Genomic DNA, 12,929 nt, shown 5'->3' on the forward strand with positions numbered 1-12,929 from the left:
GCCCACGATCTTGAGCTATCGATAGAAAAGGTGGGCCTCGCTAACTCATCTTTGGAATTTCCCCTCAATTCCTTAAGATGGGTGGAAGAGAAAGATGAATCTATCTAGAAAGGGACCTTACCCATTCATATCAATGGGACCTTACCCCTTCATGTTCCAAGTAGCATTTTATTAACAACCTACTGCTATCGGATGGAGTCACCTATCTAGTGGACCTAATCTTATCTATTCACCTATTTCTCGCTTGACCCTATCTATTATTTGTCCCATTGCTAGTTCTTTGTGATCTCAATTGGCTGGCGTTCTCTCCTCTCATGCTGACCCTAATGCTGCCTTGATCCTTTCTTTCCTTTCCGTATTATTTTCATTCATTCGGCCTCCCTCTTCTTGACGGGTATGACAAGAGATGATCTGGCATTACTTGCGCGCTTGCTTACTTGTCACCGACCTTGCTTGCTGCCTATCCACATTACATTATTGCTATCATACCTCTGGGCAAGGTAGCCACTATATATAGGAACGCCACCTTCGAACTTCCCACCTGAAATCATGATCCTTCCTGCCCCTACACTTCACTAAGTAATAATGATTGGATCTTGAAATGGAAACAAAGGCCATTTGCAATTCTTCTATGGTCACTTCAGACATAGTTTGATAGGGTTCATTTTGCCTTTGTCAAAACCTATTTCTTTAGAGTTCGATGAACTTGAGCAGAAGCTATTGGGGATCATAAAGTGTAGTTTCTTAGTAACAAAAATGGCATTTAAGTCAATCTACCTCATCTATTATTATTTTTTGGGAAATGGAACTAACTAATCAATCCAATCATCCAATGGGGATGTGTGTTATACTACCCCTAAGATTGGTGGGAAATGGTATGAATTTCCAAATGGGTATGGTTGACTAATACTCCTATAGTACTAATACGATATAAATAGATAGCTCTGATTTGTCTGCATAGTAGGAAATAGGATGGAAGCATTGCACCATCCATTACTATATGAGCTCGCCATATCATCTTGAACTTTTCTATATGAACTATACCTATCTGAATCTATAGGATAAAGTATTCATGATGTTTTCTCTTGGAAAACTAGGCGAGGCTAATCAGACTACCAATCCAATGTATGAATGTATGTATGGGTATGATCCTTCTGCAATGTATGGTGGTTATTTGGGATCCATTCATATACGATTTATTGCCATATCATCGTTGAAACAATCCATTTTCTAGGTATAGGTGTGATATCGTAAGACAAACATATATATGAGTTCGCCATCCATACGTTTCACTTTCCCATTGAAATGATCAAGAGGGTAGGGTATAATCATACTAATCCAATGTATGTATGGGAATGCATGTAGGGATATTTATGTTTCCTACTGTGGTGAGGTGGTTCATCAACCGATCGATAGGTATGATTCTGCTGGTTTGTTTTATTTGATTTGTCTTATAGTGGTAAGTAGGAGATAGCTACCCACCTATTGTCGTTGAAATTGTCTTCCATTTGGGGTGATCCTACTAGCATGCTTTCCCACTTCTTAACGAGATCACAACTTTGTGTTTACCTTTTCCATAATGGTTAGTTGGATAGCCCACTACCCATATTAAGGAGGGTACGAAACCCATTAAGTGTCAATGATGGAGGCTCTAAGAGCCGTTCAAGTGGTTATCAGGAGGTTTGAGGCTTGTAAGAGCCGTCAAGTGTTATATCGATGGAGGGTGTAAACCTGTAATGTGAGTATATCAATAAGGAGGGTGTAAACCACCCATTCAGTGTGTTGGCAATGAGGCTAGTCATAGCCGTTAAGGGTTTTGTTATAGGAGGTAGGAGGCTTTTCAAATCCGTTAAGGGTGTATATCAATAAGGGGAGGGTATCAAACTTGATAAAGTCTATGTTGATTGAGGAATAGGGTATCAAACCTGTTAAGTATATGTCTATCAATAATCTATGATATTTCTCATATCTACGGTGTCTTAATATTTTCAGGTCATAAAAACCATAGGGCTACCGACAGGACTAATGGGTAGCCAATTTGGAAGATATACTCACATATAGTTGTTATCCATTTCCTAATAAGGGGATATATTCCCTCCCTACATAGCATAGTCCTCAAGGGCAACTGATGAGGTTGTACAACCGATAGGGTCTAGGATTGGAACCGATAGGGATTGGTTGGATCGGCATGAGAGGGCACCACTCTCCACCATGAGAGAGCACCACCATGAGAGGAGGACACAATCTTGCTGCCAGTGGTTCGCAATCGAACCTCCTGTTCTTCCTTGGCTATGATTCGCTATGCTGTCCTCCTTCCTTCCAACTATGATACTTCGCTATGCTCTCCCCTCATTCTCCTTCAGATAGATAGAGTCATATAGATGAGGAGGGTATCAAACCTGTTAAGTGTGTGTCTATCAATAATATATATTTTTTTCATATCTAACCTACAAATCTCATAGCAGGTAGATACCTACTACAAAACGTATTACTATAGGTCTCCATGGAGACATTGAACTTGTCCTAAATAAACAACGAGTTGTTGAAAATATCCATGTTTTTTAGTTGGTTGAAACCTGACTAGTGCCAGTGGTTGACATGAATTATTTCCAATATCTCCTCTCCTTTGAAATAAGATAATACATTGGAAACCACCTACTAACATGCAGATCTTGTAGCAGGTGGACACTATTCACCATAGTCTTCTTTTCACCATAGTTCCTATATGACATGAGAATCACATCTCTACGTCCTTGCCAAATATCGAAGGAAGGGGGAATATAATCCCCATTTCCTAAAGAAACTACCAGTTGAATCATTGTCATAGTTATCAGAGCCATCAATTTACATTGCCAATGGTGATAGGAAGGAGGAGGAGAGAGGATACTCTCCCTCAGGAAGGGTAATAATATCCATATGGTTTGAACCAAACACAAATAAATCAATATTTATTTTGTAGACTAAAAAGAATACCTGTACGTCCTTGTTCATTGAGTAGGATAGGACCTCATATTGAGCTACAGTCAATTTCACTTCAGGATTCCATGATAGAGGGTCAATACCTACTGGCTCTTCCCACTTTGAGAATGCAAGTAGCAACAAGAAACTCCCATAGTGAAAATCCTAGTTTCGATCTTCTCTCTTTGGTCGAGCAGCCTTACGGCACCTATGAATATATGTAGTTCTACAAAATTGAATTGAAAGGTATGAAACCTTGTTCAACCTCATTCCAGATGTACATATGTTGGTGACATGAACTTCCTTCTTCGAGCATTTTCCTACTTGACAGGTCTATAAAACTCTAGTAGATAGAAATTGTGCTACTAAACTAACTGATAGATTGTTGATCGAGGATATATATCTAGTATCCATGCTTTGTGCACTCTCTACCATATTTTAGGCACAGATTCATCTGATCCTTCACAGTAGCCTCGTCCTTCTACACAATTCTTTTTTCTCAGAATGCATCAATGGCATCTTCTCCATCCTTCGGTAGTCCAGTGATTGCATGGATACTGTCTGCATCAATGGTGATTTTCAGTCCAGCCATATCCCACCGGTACCTTAACGAACCCCAAGAGGCTCTAGTGAGTAGTTATAGTTAGTTTCTCTAGTGATAATTTCAAAGGTGTAGGGATTTGAAAAGCTCGAATGCTCTCTTAAAACAAACCTGGTTGGTCAGGCTTTTTCAAGGTCCTACAGAGCGATAGACATAAAAATGTCTGAGTCCATTAATCCCTTGCAGGGGAAGTCGAGGCACCAGAAATTTCAATGCGTTATTGATGGGGGTGTCATATGTCAGTTAAAGGCATGCATGGGCTTGCATTCTTGTATGCTAGTGATGCTCTCGTGCTGGTTGTTCTTGCTAGTTATTATTCTCGCTAGTGATTCCCATATGCTCGTGATGCTTGTTAAGGGGGTCTCTTTCCATATGGAGAAGCTATTTTGTTATTCCGTATGTGATGGATGTTTTTAGGCTTGATTGATTCCAGTAGTGCTTAACCACTAGTGAAGGGTGTGTAGGGTGTGCATGCTTGTATCCCACTAGCATTGCTTATATTCTGGTGATGCTTGTATTCTTGCATGCTAGTCATGGAAACAAAGGTCTTGCCAGTGATGATTTCCTTTTGATATATACTATATAAAGGGCATTTGTTTTCAGCTCTTTCTTGTAAGCAAGGCAAAGAGATTAAAAGCTGAAACCTCTCTATCGTATAACTTGGAGAGAGCTTAAAAGGAAAACGACCGGTTGCCATTGCTAATACATATATGATCAACTCGACTCCTCAAGAATTCTAAGGTCCTCTTTTAGAGCTGCACTCAACCCATGTAATTAGTGTGGAGAGGGGTAACTCGATGCTCTTCTTCTTCGAAGGGTAGTTAGGTAGGACTTACTTCCAAACTCCCCATTCTCCTTATATAAGTTCTTCGCACTTGAGACACGTTCTTCCTTATAATAGGCCTCAAGATATTTTTAAGAGCTTTTCCTTCCAAAGGTCCAGCAGCTCTGGTCGCACTCTTGGGTAATTATCAGGGGAGAGTAGGGGTGGCTGCCAATACTTGTCTTCCACCTTGTTTGGGAAAGATGAATAGGAGGAATTCTTTCTAGTCACTGCCCAGGAGTGGTAGGTGCCTGACCCCTCTGCCTGGCATGGTCTGAAGGGCGTCGGTCGCACCCAGTCATCTTTAAGACCGGATAAGATTCCAGGTGTTATGAAAAGCTCGCTCTTGAAAACGGTCAAATCCTTTTGATAATAGAGTCAGGAGGTTTACAGTCTAAAGTTCATAATGTGCTCGACTGGAATTCCATCTATTGGGAAGTGGGGGGGATGCACCTAAAAGCATTTACCTACCTTCCTCTTCCACAGAAGGAAGGAAGGAGGGGGCATGTAGCTTAGATAGGAAAGGTACTTCCTAGTATTTGAAGGGTTTCACCAGAAGTAGCCACCACATAGGTTGGATGCTTTTTATATGACTTAGGCTTGCATGCTCGTAAGCTAAGTTGTGGCGCTTAGAAGGTATGCCTGGTGGTTGAGTTTCATGCTTGGTTGGAATACCGAGTGAAAATGAGAAGGGAAAGGAAGGGTACAATACCTTGCATTGGAATGACATTGATTTCACCCAAAAAGAATCACAAATATGGTATTACATAATTTCATAAGTAATGTGAAATATCAAATCCTCAAAGATATGACACTTGGTCGGCAAGAAAGTAAGGCCTAGTGAAAGAAATGACTTGGCTGGAGAGCAAGGGCAAGTTAATTTTCTCTGTATGATACCACTACGAAGGAAGGTGGGCTCTGCTCTATGTGTTGTATTGTGAAACCATGCATGGCGAAAGCGAGCCAAAAACAAGCTTGCCTAGAATTAGAGGAGGTTTATTTCTAGAATGTTGAAGCTTTGTCCAAAATTCCAAAGTATGAATGAATTAATGAGTTGAAGGATGGAAAAAGGTAGTCATTACATTCGATCAAAAAGACCCTAAGCCTCCTCAACCATTGACCTCTTAGGATTATATTGTAACTTTTGATGATTAGGGTTACAAAATCAATGAAATCAATCCACTCGAAGGCTTGAGGTGGTCATTTCCATGTCAAAACAATAAAGATCCACATTTCAAACAAAAACACGAATGTTAAGAAAACATGCCAAGACACCCAAAAATTCTACGTCAATATGTACTTGTTGATAATACCAATAGGTGAAATTATATCCATATATTCCCTAGCATAGGGTAAAAGGTTCAATGCAAAAATGTGTGTGTGTATATATACTCCAAAAGAAGAACAAAAAAAAGGTATGGTAATAATAATTCAGTGATAATACATGTTGATAGAACCTTATATATTTTCAAAGGAAGAATGAAAACAAGGAGGGTTGTAGAGGCAGCAAGACCCTGCCGAGCAGTAGTATAGGAACTTCATTATGAAGGGAACACATAAGCACATGACATGAAGAAAATCCCATGGATCCAGCATGTTTGCAGTTCTTTTGACCTCAACAAGTCCCTACCCTGCCCCAATGTTGATTGAATGGACTTACTTCATGGTGAGATACTTCAAGTCCCTACCCCGCTCCAACACTGATTGAATGGACTTTCTTCGTGGAGAGATATTTCGAAATGAAACTTGTCTCCATTCTTTCGACAAAGACAACCACGTGGTGAGAGACTAAACAAAAACAAAAATAGTTGTTTCATCCTCTCGAAATTATCGAAGTGAGTTTCCTATGTGTTTGCCTGCCCTAGTGTGTCCGCCTCTAGAGAAGCTGAGAGAGCCTTTAAACTTGCCCTATCACTGAATTTTTTGACTTCAAATCAAGATGAAATTCTTGCATAAGTAAGATCCATTTTGCAGTTCTCCCTGTCAAATATGATAAGTAATATCCATTTTGCATTTATCCCTGTCAAATGTGGCTTTTAGGTTAAAGACTTCAAAGGATCATCTCTGCGTATGATTTTGAATTCCTAGTTTAGAACATAATGCCTAAAGTTATTAAGTGCGAAAACAACAGCTTATTACACCAGCATCTGTGTTCCAGTTCCATCGGTGGCAGAGGCAAAGATAGCATAATTTTTTTGGCGGATGACTTAGTCTCGGAAGTTTACTGATTGGGATCCGCTAGAACCATAAAAAGTAGTGGGTGAAGATCTAGTCCCAGGTGAAGCAAAACCATATGTAGATTGAAACCCACCCAATTAACCTCGCTCCCGCTCGCTGAATTACTACGGCTTGGAAGCTCTTCAGATGCTTCATGAGATCCTATCACTATAAGCATTATATGCCTTTTCAAATATTTCGTCAGTATCACTTAGCATTGATGTTTTAGAATTTAACTTTTAAAGATAATTTGCAAATTCTCTTATATTTGTTATTCTCTGGAATATCATTTATAACCTAAGCTTAATAAGTTTAGGTTTTATAATTTGAATTTTAAAGACTAATTTACACATATCCATATATAATTTTATTCTCTATAATATTCGTTGCATTTTTTATCTACACTCTACGCATTTTAATTCATTTGTTAAAAATAATCGATTTTCTAAAGTAATTCAGAAAATCTAAAATAATTTAGAAAATGTAAATATGATAGGTGAACTATGCAACCTTTGCTTCATTTTATTTACATATTTTTATTATTTCAAATTTATTTGAAACATGTTTGAATAATATTTACGAAATGTAAGATGTGCACTCTAAATAGTTTCATATTTCGAGTATTCATGATAAGAATTTCAAACATATTTTTATGTAGTTACAAAATGTAAGATATGCATTCTAGATAGTTTTGTGTCTTCGGTATTTGAACTAAGCATTCTAGTTAATGTTTTTGTGTGTTTATCATGTACAATATCTTAATGTCAAGAAACAATTGGAAAACCAGATAAGACACACATAAGCACATGATATGAAGAAAAGTGCATGGATCCATCATGTTTGCAGTTCTTTTGACCTCAACATGTCCCTACCCCACCCAACGTTGATTGAATGGACTTGCTTTGTGGTGAGATACTTCAAGTCCCTACCTCGCCCCAATGCTGATTGAATGGATTTGCTTCGTCATGAGATACTTCAAAATGAAACTTGTCTTCATGCCTTTGACGAAGACAACCACGTGGTGAGAGACTAAACCAAAATAGAAACAATTGTTTCATCCTCTCGAAAATATCGAAGTGAGTTTCCTATGTGCTTGCCTGCCCTGGTGTGTCCGCCTCTAGAGAAGCTGAGAGAGCCTTTAAACTTGGCCTGTCACTGACTTGTTTGATTTCAACTCAAGATGACTTCCCTGCACAAGTAAGACCCATTTTGCAGTTCTTCCTGTCAAATATGATAAGTAAGATCCATTTTGCAGTTCTCCTGTCAAATATGGATTTTAGGTTAGAGACTTCAAAGGATCTTCTCTACGTATGATTTTGAATTCCTGGTTTAGAACATAAGGCCTAAAGTTCTTAAGTGCAAAAACAACAACTTATTAGACCAACATCTATGCTCCAATTCCACCGGTGGTAGAGATAAAGATAGCATAATTTTTTTGGCAGATGACTCAGTCTCGGAAGTTTATTGATTGGGATCCATGAGAAACATAGAAGGTAGTGGGTAAAGATCCATTCCCAGGTGAAGTAGAACCATATGTATATTGAAACCCGCCCAGTTAACCTCTCTCGCACTCGCCGAGTTACTATGGCTTGGAAGCTTTTCAGCTACTTCACGAGATCCTATCTGGAACCTTCATCTAGAAGCCTTTAAACTCAAGGTAGAATTAATTCTTTTGATTGATTTAATAAAATCGAGATTTAGTTTCTCTCTTGAAGCCCTAATTGATGTTCTAAAGCTCGAAGATGGGTGTACAATCCGTTAATGACTAAACTGGTGAAGAATAAGAATCTTAAACTACTTTACTAAAATGATTGAATAGTTATGCATTCATCCATGCTTTGATCAAGAAATCTTAATTACTAAATCGTTTTCTTACAATATTTTTCTTGGACTCGGAATAATGCTACATATTTTTCCATTTTCATTGCCACTCTCATTCATCTGGTTGATTGCACTGACCTCTCTCATTATGATGATTAGGGCATGAACTGCATGTTGATGTTGTGTTGTATGTACTTTGATTGGTAGTGAGTGGATTAGCTTATTTCATTGTAGCGGATAAGACCATTCTCAGGTCTGCACGGAGAAATGCCTTCCATGAAAAAATGGAAAACGGACGTGAAGAACACAGGTCTCTAGGGCTTGAGTTTATCATATTATTTTCTCTTTTATGAAAAATTTAAAAATTTCTCTATAATTATGAACTCAAAAGGTGGCATAAAAAGGGAAAAAAAATGGAACTGATAATTGACCTGATCAATTTCATACTAATAGCAAACTGATCCTCCATCATTCTAGCATGCTCATCACACATAATAACCAGCACCTCGTTTCTCCTCTCAATGATATCAGTATTCATGGAACAAAAGATATACACAGATACTATGAACGCAACTAGAACCCATCTAGCTAGTGCCTTTGTGTGCCATGTTTGTCTAATCTACGGACAGGCTGACGAATTCTGCTTCTTTGTAGAATGACAGTGAAATTTTAGTACATTAAGATAGTAGTTGTAGTTTAACCTCAACCCATGTTCTATTTTTTGATCTTTAAGATAAATTATCAAAGGGCATGGAGATAATTCCATGTACTAGTATTCTCCATTGTAATGGGTGCCAATCCTTACACTTGAACGGGCCATCTGACCCAAAATCCTAGTCTAATCGAGAAGCCTGGTCTAATCGATATCCTGCCTGCTTATTAGACTTCACAATACTGCTCTTTCGCGGCTGAAAGGAGCACACCCACCTGGAATTCAATATGGGGTCAACATCATTGCAACGACAGTATCCAAAATCCCACACAGAGAAAAGGTTGACCTTAAATTCAACTGGCAATGTATGTTATCCTAAAATGTTGTTTCTTTCTTCAGCGATGATCACTCTCAAGAAGCACAGTGCCATAATAACATAATAAAAGAGCTAAATCGAGATATGTATACTTTTTTTCTTGTCAAATTTCGATATCTTTTCCTTCGAATTGGTTGTGATGGCGTCTGTCCAAAAACTCCCATCGTCATATTAGAGGATATGCATCTTCATCTATGCTATTAGTCACTGTAGAATTTCCTCGTTGTCATTAATGGATATCCAGGGCGCCATGCCACTAATCACTGTGCTTCAGCCCAAGACAGAGCATAGTCCATGCCAAATCACACCAGACCATACCACTTATAATGTCCCCCTATAATTTCTCTACATACAACATGATTAGTATATGCCAGAGATGCCATGTCGTAGCAGCATGTGTTGTGCAACCAACCGCCATGTGGTCTAGCCAGCAACATGTGTTGTTGCTGTGTTATGGCAACGACATTGGTTGTTGATGTGGCCTGTGGACTGCTACTTATTAGAGATCTTATAAGACATAGTATATACAAGCATTTTCATAGCATGTTCCTCAGCTACCATTTAATGCCCTAGATTAATGTCAGCATTAGTTTCACTAGCAAGTAGCATTTACTAGCACTAGCAAGTAGCAAACAAATAAACGATGATAACCTATGCTTTTGTCTCTGCTTTTGCCTCCCCACCTCAGGAAGAGGCCAAATAAGAAGGCAAATCAATATGCGCTTAGAAACTTTGATTATACTTGATCAGCCGAGACAGAAAAACAACTCAATTAATACTAACCTCTGATTATTGATTACTATAGTTCCAACCGAACCTACAGTAGGGACTAATAAGGCAGGATAATAATACTATTTTCACAATACATATTGACACAACCATAAGTTGTTTGGTGGATATAGGTTTGAACCACAAATATGATACAAGGTTATATGAAGCTTATTAAAACCAAACCTTTTTGTTTCACAATTTCCTTTAGAATAGTTTTACACATATAATAGGAGGAAGGAAGAAAAGGTCATTTTTTTTTAGAAAAGTGTATTTGCAAATGCTTAGAGTTAAATAGAAAGTATAGTATAATAATGGAGGGAAAGGTTTTTGTGTGAAAATGACAATAATTGAACATGTAGTTTTTTTTTTTTTTGTAAATTAACTATTCTATAAGAATGCAAAGTAACTATCAATGACCAATTAAGAAGGTACAAACACGAGGGTATGGTGATAGTAAACTTACTTACTTTACTTAGTGTTTTTTTAGATGTGATTAGTAGGGTATATTATAATTCTAGAGTTAGAAAATATGTTAAAAATATAAATTCATGTTTAATAAAAAATCATTTATATTATTGAACGTTTTAAAAGCTAATTTTCTATATATGATGAATACTATTAATTTAGAACTTTGATAAACATTATTAGTTTTAAATTCCAAAACGGGGGTTTGCCAATGCATAGTGCTCCATTTTTCTTTTACTACCATTAATCTTGTTAAAGAAAATTAAAAAATATAGTGTATTTTAACTTTAATGTTCAGAGCATAAATGCTGATAATATTGATATTCCCATATGGTAGCATTGAACTTATTTAAGCATATAACATTGAGTGAATGGGCATGAAGGATGAAGTGCAGGGAATTTATCCATACAGTATCCTAGATAGTGTGTTAAAGACTTTTGGATGAATAGTAGATGTAATATAGTGAACTTGTATTTTGAATATTTTAACAATTTAGTGATGAGATGAATGACCATGTGATATTTTCGAAATAGTTTATATGTTCTCCTTCATATTAATTTTATAATAAAAATAGATTAATAGATAAATAGTGTGATGTATATTATGAATTTGAGTGCTTATAACATGTACTTTATTATACTAAAATATATTCCCTAATTTTATTTGTCTACTCTATTTATCCAAAATGTTTTTAGGGAATAATCACATAACAAATTATAGCTTATTTTCACTTATATTTAAATAACATTTAAACTTTCTTTTATAAACTATCAACCTTCCCCACTTTGGAGGTACGCTAGTTAAGTATAAATAATTTTGTAACTTACTATGATCAAATTGAATCAAAGATATTTATAAATTATAATTAATCATTAAATTTATTTTGATATTTTAAATTAATTATAAACTAATAAACTTGATTTTATAATTAAATATAATTACCCATAATCAATTATTATCATTTTATAATCATTTATAATAAATTATAATAATTTAATTTAAAATATATTTAATAATTAAAACAAATAAAAAACTAAAACTTTTAAAATATTCTATGGTATTTTCTATCTCTATTATGCATTATTTCTTATCATTAACACTTGTTTGGATGCTACCAGCATGAGAAAATACAAACAACTGGAAATAGAGGCAAGAAAGGCTAGCACTTATCTAGCAAAAGTAAACTAATTTAGGATGAGAATTTCTTACATAAAAAATGGAACACTATAACTAATAAACAACTTCCACTATAATTAATAAACAACAAAATTGCAAGATAGGATAAGGTTTAACATGTAGTAGGATGAGCATACCTTTAATGTGGGAGAAAAGGAAATACTAAAATGAAAGGATATACATTATTTGAAGATAAAACTAGTATAGATACATTTTAAGTATGAATCTAACATTCAAGGGATCAAATTTTTTCATATGCAAAATTTTTTTAGAGTGAAAAATACAATATGTTATTTTTCATCGTTTAAATTGTATTTTTGAATGCTAAATAGAGTATAAGATTTAAGATTTGATTCACACATTTTTTTTACTTCTAATCACTTTACAGCATATTCATTTTTTTTTAATTATAGTTGACATTTTTTTTCTATTTAGAACATAGTTTTTTTTTTTTTAATAAAGTGGCACTAGCTTACGGACAAACTTACACATCCCACATACTAGGTTGTAGAATTAGCCTCTAGGCTCAATAAGTGTTTGGATAGTTCATGAATAAAGAATAAAAGATATTTTGAATTGGTTTTATGAACAATTAATTAATATGTTGTCTATTAGGGTAAGCCTAAATGGACATACTATGGGAGGATGTGATGGAAGAGCACGTGAGACATCTATTAATCATCACTTCATCTCAATTCAACAATAGAGGGGATTTTTAATGGAGATATTGCAATATTCAAATAAAAGCCTCCATGGTGAACTGAATGAGTCATGTGGCAAGACTAATGTAGTGGTGATATATAAATAATATTTATATTTTCTAATACATAAATAGATTCAACTCAATTGTTAGTGTATCGGGATTGTGGAATCTCCATAATTAATACATTTGTAATTCCAAAAAAAGTTCTAAATTTTTGACTTGATTTTGGGCAAAAAGATCCATTTCGTATAAAAACTTCAAAAACTAAAATGTTTAAACTAATTCAAAAAATAAGATGTGTTCCATTAAAAAAAATGGATTAGAAATAACAAAAAAATGAAACATATACTTGTGATTAAAATTAA

The sequence above is a fragment of the Pinus tabuliformis genome, chromosome 2_2 (assembly GCF_031772625.1).
Source record: "Pinus tabuliformis cultivar Carrire ecotype Pingquan chromosome 2_2, CPIR1, whole genome shotgun sequence".
Lineage (NCBI taxonomy): Eukaryota > Viridiplantae > Streptophyta > Pinopsida > Pinales > Pinaceae > Pinus > Pinus tabuliformis.